Genomic DNA, 9944 nt, shown 5'->3' with positions numbered 1-9944 from the left:
AGGGCGCCGATCCTGAGGGGGAGGGCGAGGGGTCCCGGACTCCCCCAAACATTATGTGGGCCCCCACGTATTTGTAAATTTACAATATTTGGCATAATTTGAATGCAATTTGTCTTAAAATCCTCATATATGCTTTCTGCATCTGAATACCGCCCCCCCCAAAAAAAAATTCTCAGAGAAATCGGCGCCCTTGGATCCTAGGAAGCTTTGTGGTGAACAACATCGTATCCGTGTTTTTTTTTTCGGAATTATCCCGTTTGTTCAAACAAGTCTCATTCTACCAAATTCCTTCATAACCATTCGGTTTTCCATTAATTATTCATCTCAGGGAGGCAAGGTGGCTCAGTGGTAGAGCGTTTACCTCTAGTGCATGGGGTCCCTGGTTCGATCCCCGGCCAATAAGTTTGTGGTGGACAACATCGTGTCTCTGGGTTTTTTCGGGGTACTCCTGTTTCCTCCCACTTTCTCATTCCATCAACATTCAACTGCTTTAATCATCGTTTCCCTTAGCCTAACAAGGTATAACTGTGGGATGTTAAACATAAAGTACCTTATGCAGAGTCTTTCTGACGCGTGATTAGTGCCATACTAAAGAGTTTGACTAACATATGTTCCCTGCAGTAGTCAAACTTTTAGTATGACGCTAATCATACGTCAAAACGACTCTGCATAAAGCCCATTGATTTTATTTTCATATTTTATTTTAATCGTTCATCTCTTTTAATCTAAAGAGTATAATCGTGGGACGCAGGCACGTAGGCAGGATTTCGTGAAGGGGGAAGGGGTTCGTGACATGAATTACTGTGATCATCACACCAGGGGCTCGAGCATTCTAAACTATTTTACTGGAACATATATTGGTTTGTTTAGCCAGGATTTCGTAATGGGGGGGGGGGGGATTATGAAATTCTGAAGGCTCAGGAGCTTGATTAATCTAAACTACTTTACTATCAACATACATCGGTTTGTTAGGACAATAAAATGAGGATATGTTGGTAAATATTTTAATAACAAACTAAGAAGAAATCTTGAGTAATAAAAATAAAAAAGTATTGAAAAAGATTTTACAATATTTACGTTCCTTTCTTTGTTCATCCAAATATAACAATTTTCCTTTCATTATGGTCTCAACTATTATGAAAAGTACATATTCACTATTATAAAAAGTACATACTACTCAATTATGTCTTGTAAAATATTTTACAATATCTGCGTTCCTTTTTCTGTTGAATCAAATGCTAATAGAACTCCTTTTCCATATACATTTTTGTTTTTATTATTCCGTCAACTACTGTCGGTTCCAAATGACAGGTTAAAGGAGCAGTAGAAAAATTGTTTTTGAAATAACATGTTTGATTCTGCAAGGATGCGATGACGAAAAATTATGATAAAAAATGTCCACGCTGTTACTTAACGGCACTGTGCTTTCGGAAGCTTGAAATTTCCCTGACTTGTAGCAGAAATTCTGAGAATTCTGTAACTTTTCTAGAAATTTCAAATTCCCTGACTCTTCCAGGATATCTCGCTCATCTCGCCACCATGTATTGCAAGTAATACAAATCTCATAAGAAAGAGTGACCAAAAGTTTCCTGTAGTTTTTTTATATACTTTTAACGCTGATCCTTCTTTTTCTCATTTCGTTTCATCCCTCCTTAATTTTTTCATTTCTGGTATCGACGGGAGGTGGGGTCAGGAACCCCCCTTGGCTACGTGCCTGGTGGGACGTTAAATTTGCTCACTATGTACAGTTTCTTGTTAAGTAATTTTTAGATTTCTGGTCTCTTTTAGATATATTGCCAAACTGGACAACCAGCAATTACGAAAATTATTGATTTAAAAAATACAATAAATAAAGGAAAATTCAATAGTTGGACCAGCAGTGACTCAAATTCACGACCACTTGAGTTACCCAGCAACATGTGCAGTTATTGTTTGTCAGTTATTGAGTCCCATTTAACCAGATATTTACAATTTTTTCGTTAGGCAATTCCATAATATTCGAATATTTCAACTGAGGATTTTTTTCTATTTTAAAACTGCGGTATAAACCTTCGAAAATATTCTTGTTGTTTCCTTTCTTTTGAAAACTTGGTGTGTACGGAAAAATTCATATTACGAATAAAAAAGAACCTGTTCGTTTGACTCTGACCCTTGACCTGTTTCAGATCGGAGTTACGAGCTATACAAGGCCGCAGTGGCTCAGTGATAGAGCGTTCACCTCTGGTGCATGGGGTCCTTAAATAGTTCCCAGCTCGTGCCAAGTGAGCTTTGTGGTGGACAAGCAGCGTATGCGTGGGTTTTCTCGGGGTTCTTCCGTTTCCTCCCACTTTCTTCATTCTATTTCATTCATTTCTCATCACCACCGTCTTTTTTAGCCTAGCTGGCATAACCGTGGAACGTAAAATTTAAAGATTTGATTTCATTTACGAGCCATACTGTCAGTTTTGTGTATTTTGTTCTTATTAGTTGAGTGTCATCTAATCAAGTGACTTCCGGGATGAAATAAAGTGAGTTTCGTCTCATATTGTGAAATTATTGTAGACTTCCAAACTACAACCGAAAATAATAGATTTCCGGTTTCAGAGAGATTAAGGACGAAGATGTAAGCTATTCCTGAGGAGCTGATAGGTATATCAAGAAACAAATTTATTACTCTCTCTCAGCGTTTTGGCTCAATGGTAATCCAATATTGATAACGGAAGTGGTAGATGTATCCATTTCCGGTTTCAACAGAGGGACAAAGATGGATGCAGAACCTATCTTTGGGACATTAGAAAAACACTGTTTTATACCGTTTTGCTCTGTTGAAATTCACTGTAACACCCAAACTATCAACTTTCCTTATACTTCAGGCTGGCACATTATATAATAGTTTACTGTCAGATGTTGATATTTTTTATTCTGAAAATCATTTTAAAACCAAGTTAAAGTCTTCCTGCTGTACAGACATTCGGTGAATCCTTACATGACGTATGGAAAATCTCTGGCGCAGTTATGTAACCTGTGTTTAACAGCCCAAGTAGATATGATATTTATGTCTTTCCGAATCCCCTTCCTAGCTCATATCATTATTGCAGTAGACAAGTGTGAAGTTCCTTCCCCTCACTTTCGGAGCTGTCTATCTCCGCTCCTGTCCACTTTCGGACTATATGTCACATACACTTTTTGTCTTATTTTGGTGCCAGGAATCTGTGGTTTCATTTTTCGCCAAGACTTTTGGGACACCCTGTATACGTTATGTTGTTTCAGTGTAAAATGGACACTGGTCTGTATCTGAAACATTTTTAAATAAATAAATAAATAAATAAAATAAAAAATAAATATTGAAATGAAAATAGTAAAGAGTGGATTCTTTTCTTCAAACGATGAAGTAACATCATCGTAACATCGTTTCTCGCTATCTATTACGGTTTTGCTTTATTGAGCAACAACTAGTACTAATGATAATTTAAACACAAAGTAAACTGATAAACCGTTGGAACTGAGTTTCACGTCACAAAATTGTGGAAGTTTCGGGAACGAAAACTAAGGTAGGGCCTACGGGTGCAGAATCTGGGAAGGAAAACGTTTGGAACAATTAAATAGTACATCAACTGAAATGTGAAGATCATAAACTGTATACACAAATTTGCTTATCTACTATGCAGAAGAAATTATGTGTGAGTTAGGGTCAGACTTGCCATCCGTGCGATAATTTATCGTGATATACGATAATCTAACAGCCTTAATGCTATAGACCCTATACGATAATGCCCTTGCGATAGGTGAATATATGATAATTTTAGAACCCAGATTTTTCTGCAGGTTTTGAATGTGCAAATAAATTGTAGATGTGTATTTAACAAAATTATAAAACACACATACTGAGTTTTTTTAAAACAGTTATTCTCGTCACTGGCGGATCTAACACTTGGTCAGGAACCTAGGTCCCCAGTTTTTTGAATGACAAAATTAATTTAAGCTATTATTTACATATTTTTGAAAGTTTACGATAAACTCATGATATACCTATCACAGTCTGGGTTCTGACTGCCCCCCCAGTCTTTATATTCTAGATCCGCCTCTGTGGGGCGAACCACAATTCGGTGCCCCCTACACTCATATCACCAAGCTTTTCCTTCTCTCTCTCTCTCTCTCTTATTTTATATAAACTTGACAAAACTACCTTTGGTTGTATACAAATCCACTAGGAGAGCAGTTATGGAAATTTACTACTATTTATAACGTTTCATACTATCGATAAGAAATGAAAATTGAATACATTAGAAACTATGTGTTTTTTAAATTGTTTGAAATGAGTGACAGCATTAATTTCGAGTAATAATTGTAAACTATTGTAATTTCATTCTGTATGTGACTACATCAATAGCACTTTAATTTCGATTTTTTTCTTACGGTAAAAAAATATTTTGTGAAATGTAACGGGAATTCAGAAGGTGCCTTCTTTGCGAATTTGATCGATGGAGGTGAAGAGTATGTTTAATATGTGTAATTAAAATCCAAAATATAGTTTAGCTACAACATATGTCTAAAGTTATAGTAATTACTTAATTTTTTAATGAATGAAAATTCTGAATTTAAGGTAGTTATTATTAATTAACATATTAAAATACACTAACACGTACATATATAAAGAATGTGTGTATATGTTTTTATGTACGTAGATAGATAAAAATATCACACAACTAAACACGTATGTACAAAAAAAAATATCCTGGCGATACAAAAAGTTGATGAAAAAATGATCCCAATAAATTCTTTCAAATTGGAAGCGTTTCATATGTCACTGGAATTTAAAAATAAATCGTTGGTAGTGATTAGTATTTGAAAAAGTCAAAATTCATTGGGCTAAGTTCTAGAGGCGGATCTAGCCTGGGGCTGGGAGGGCCTAGGCCCTCCTAAGTTTTTTGAATGACAAATATAGTTGAAGCTATTATTTATATATTTTTTGAAAGTTTACCGTATAGTAAACTCATAATACAGCTATCGTAGTCTGGGTTCTGGTTGCTCCCCAGTTATAAGCCCCTATTCTACAACTGCTGGAAGTTCGAAAATGTTACTGTTTCCTTCGTTCAGGGGCGGATCCAGGGAGGCTATCGGGGTGATTGCCCTTCCCCCAGAAGGAGAAACTTTCTTATTTTATATATATAAATATAAACCTATCTCAGAGTTTGGAGCTCTTAAAAGTAGCTCTAAGTACCAGTATTATAACCCACTGCTTCCCCCAGAAGTCCGTCCTGGACCCTCCCCTGCCCTCGTTTACCTTTATTTTTAATATTCCCGCGCAAATAGCAGCTTGTATATCTCTTCACTCCTCTCATTTTCATACCCTTATTCTCACCGTCGTGACTAATCCGATTAGGTAGAAAAGTATGATTAACTAAGCAAACTCATCACCATCAAGACGCCGAACACGTATTTCAGACTTTGACCGTTTTTGAAAACGCCCCTGCGTACACTATAAATAATTACCCGGCACAGGTATATCACATCGTCATTAAGAAATTATCTACAGGATGTTTCAAAACAACACTGATAATGTTTAGGAGGTGATTCCTGACATGAAGATAAGACAAAAAGTTTGGACCAACTTGGGTGCACAAATGCTTCCTTTCGGAGTTATAGGCTCCGAAATCATGAAAAATTGAACTTTAAAGGTTCATAGCCAACAAAACTATGGGACCATCCGTGGCCGGGTCAATACTTTACTTAGGAACTAGTATATGCCCTATCCAAATATCCATGTCTCAGAGTCCTTCGGTACTTTCGCTACAATTTTTATATAGGTAGTTGGTGAGTACTTCAAATTATATGCACGTAGCCAAACTCCCTCTATAAAAGCTGTTGCGGAAGTATCGCAGGATTTTGAAACATAGATTTTTGGATAATCAACATATTAGTTCCTAAGTGAAGTATTGACCAGACTTCGGTAGGTCCCATAGTTTTGGAGCTATGGACCTTTAAAGTTCAATTTTTCATGATTTCGGCAGCCTATTACTCCGAAAGGAAGCATTTGTGCACCCAAGTTGGTCTATACTTTTAGTCTTATCTTGGTGTCAGGAATCGCCTCCCAAACGTTGTCGGTGTTGTTTTGAAACACCCTGTATAATAACTTTCTTTAAGTAATAAGTGACTCTGGATTTTCTCTCTTAAATTCTTGGATTGTGAGTGAAGCGAGAAAGAAAATATTTAAGAAATTTACTTATTTCATTGATAATCGACAACAATATTGATCTAATAGGACGCCAATCTTTCTGGGGGCGACGCGTCTTTTACTCATTTCCAACACTTTTTCTTTTTCTTTGCTCTTTCAGCATCCCCTTGCTATCAGCGCCCGGGGTGGGCGACCCGTTGGCACCCCCCTTAGCTGCGGCTCTGTCTACAAGACAAGAGTTGAGGTTGTCTCGTCTTGTAAAAGTATCATGAAAGTGCTGTCTTGTTTCGGGAAGTGTTGGAAAAACTCCGTTTCATCCCTTATCTTGTCACGAAAGTTCTATCTCTTCTTCTCTCGTCTAATGGGTATCCCTAGTGTAGACAGAGCCGTAATAATCGGAGATGTAATGCACTGGGGTCCTCGGACGAAAGGGCCCCGCGCCAACAGTGTGATACTCATTTTACTTGTTATGTGAACATATTACTTGTACATGAAATATAGGCCTACATACCGGTACATTATATAATATCATATCAGTTTTCAGTAGCTTGTTTTGATATTCCTTGTTACAATGCAATAATGGAAAATTAACGACAATTCCATGTAATTTTATGCGTTTACAAGGTTTAATAAGAAGTTTCTACATAAGTAAGCATAAACCCACAATGAAATATACATCAGTTTAAAGAAAATTTTACGTAGAAGTTACATATATATCTGCAATTATATATATATATATCTGTATATTACTGTTTCCTTTTTTTTTTTTTTTTTTTTTTTTTTTTTTTGTAAAGCGATGCTCAAAATACAATGAAGTTGAAAAACAATACTGTGGAGGATTAGGGAGCAGAGTTGTCTTCAACATTGGGAGGCGGACAGATTTGAGGCTTATTTTGGAAGGACATTAATTTCATCTCACTTTCCTTTGTAGCAATCGGACATAAATCATCTCATTTCTTCCCCTCCCCCCAAAATAACACATTTCAAATCGGATTATTGGGGGGACAGTCCCCCCAGTTCCAAGATTGGAGGGGACATGTCACTCTCATTCTCCCTGGGATTTGCGCCAGTGTCTGAAAATTATTTTAATCTAAAGAATCATTTTGTATATTTGTGTATTAACAACATCATCGCAAAGAGAAAAAGAAGGCCCCCCACTGGAAGAAACACATTCCCAAATCACGACACTTGTAGCAGATTTCGAGGTTTTACAGTACGAGCAGAACTAGGTACTTCTCCATACATGCGATACACTCTGGAACGTGATTCATTTCCATAAATGTTGACTTTTTTTTTTTTAATCATCACTGAACAGTACTTCGTGCAATTGTTTATTAGTCCAATATTTGCGAACACACACACATCTTGTTTTTATGTAAGATATGACTTCTTGACACCCCTGTATGAATGCAAGCCTGTGGATTTCAAATTGATTCTCACTCACGTGAACAAATATTGATACTAGATTTTTCCCGACAGATTGTTGTAAGAGCTTGTGATGACTGAAATTTGTCTGCAAGACACAACCGCACTGTTCTGACTAGAAAAGGATTTCACTTTCGACCACATCTGTCAATTCTTCTACATTTTATCCGCCCCATTTCCCGAATCTTAGCCAACTACCTGTGCCTATTGTGCTTTAATGCACTTTCATAATCCGTGCAATTTCAGCTTCGGCTTTGTCACAATTACTTAATGTTCGAACTTCACTGGCTTGTGTTCATGTTATGTCACACTTTTCCCCCATTCCATATCTGATATAAATGAGTTGCATGACTTCTAAAATGCACGCAGAACAAACATTTATGAAAGAAAAACCTAATTTTTAGGGTATAAGTTTGAATTTCAGAACTGACAACAACTTTCACTTCACGTTTGACAATTTCAACACTCCATCTGCATAATACAGAATATCTACACAACGAGAATGGCCAGAAAATGATACTGCACGATTGGTAGTTTGACTAAATAGTCGAGCGCGGATCTCACAGTAATTTAGAGTTGGTCGGCCATGAAATGAACGTTCGGGAAGGTTGGTTTGTGTTTAATTCAAGGATCTTAAAATAGAGAATCTGTCCTTACAACAAAATCTTGAAGCCATACGTCACAGTTTCGCCACCCCTACTCTGCCCACTCCGCCCAATAGGACCGCAATGTTTTGAGCCAACAATCATGGCGGAAACGAAAGTAATCAATCAGACGATGGCGGAAACGAGAGTAGGCAATCAGACGTGCCGATGCTCGGTTGTTTTTTTTTTTTTTTTTTGGCTTCATTGATTTAATAGGATGAAGATACATATGGGCAGATTCTCTATTTTATAACATCCTTGGTTTAATTTACGTCATATTTTGTAAAGTATGACCCATTGTTACAGATATGGGTAACTTTTGTAACTTAATTTGTATTCTGCACAAAATTTCCTTTAAATTTAAAATTTCCTTTAAATAAATTGTGTGTATATTTCATTGTATATTTATTCTTACTTATACAGAAACTTTTTTTTTATTAAACTTTGTAAACGCATAAAGTTACATGGAGTTGCTATTTATTTTTCCATTACTGTATCTTCATATGCATCACTGGTATCCGACCATTTCAACAGAAAATAACTGCAAAAAGGTACGAATGTTTTACACGAGTGGTTCCGAGTGTGGATGTTAATTCTTCAAAGTTATTTAAAGAATTTAAAGTTTTTTTTTCTAGTTCTTAGACTGCTTCACCAAGTCTTACGTACAGCCCTACGCATAGGTGAATTAGGTTAAGATGACGGGGTACAATCGCATTCACCAGAGGGGGTGCGACGCTCGAAAAGTTGAGAACCACTACCTTACACGAATCAAGATAATAATATACTTTACATATTAGGACCTCTGCTTCGTCCTCAACAGTCTTCTGATGTCTTTTGAAGTCTTAGCACTGAAAATATTTCTCCCCAACAGAGAAGAACACATATAAAAAAACCTATTGAGTTATCCGTGTATAATGGAAAGCATAGGTGTTGGCCGTTTCTCAAATTTAACTCAACTCTTTAGCATTCGACACACACATATGCAGACGTCTTCCTACTTGGAGGAACGCCCACAGTGGTGACGATAAATCACGCCTGCAGAAGGGAGAAAGATATTCCGTCCCTGGAAAACAACAGACAGAATACAGCTTTTACATTATATGTTTCAATGTCTGGAAAATTTGTCCCACATCGTAAGGCTTTTGTTATGCAAAATTTAGTTTTTTAATGCTAAAGTAAAAAAACGCTTCTTTATAAACACTTGGTGCTATCAATAAGCATCCGAGAAAATTAACATTAATTATCATCTATGTATGGAGAAAGGGAATCTTTAAAATCCTTGCTACAGGTATTCTTTTAAGGGTGTGTTCAGAAAATTGAAGAATGAAACAGCAGCCGAAAATATGATACACAAGCGAAAGCTTCTAAAAAGCAGTGAGACAGATAAAATGTAAGGGATAAGTATTGAAGTACAACCTAAAAATCTAAGGGCCTTATGCAGAGTCGTTCTGGCGCGTGATTAGTGCCTTACTAAAGAGTTCGATTAACATATGTTTTCTGCAGCAGTCAGGTCTTTAGTATGACGCTAATTATACATCAAAACAACTCTGCATAAGGCCCGTCCTTCCTCTTTGGTGTAGTGAATAGTTAGCGTGCTTTTATTTACGTGATTCTAGGTTTGTTTCCTATGGTAGTTCGGATTCCACCTTAATCTGTAGGTCCGTGTGCTGACAAGGGACGCTAAACTTCAACAAATAAGCGAAGTAACTAACTTAGAGGCA

This window comes from Thermobia domestica, chromosome 9, assembly GCF_964235325.1.
Source record: "Thermobia domestica chromosome 9, izTheDome1.hap1.1, whole genome shotgun sequence".
NCBI lineage: Eukaryota > Metazoa > Arthropoda > Insecta > Zygentoma > Lepismatidae > Thermobia > Thermobia domestica.
Note: the sequence above shows the minus strand (reverse complement) of the source record.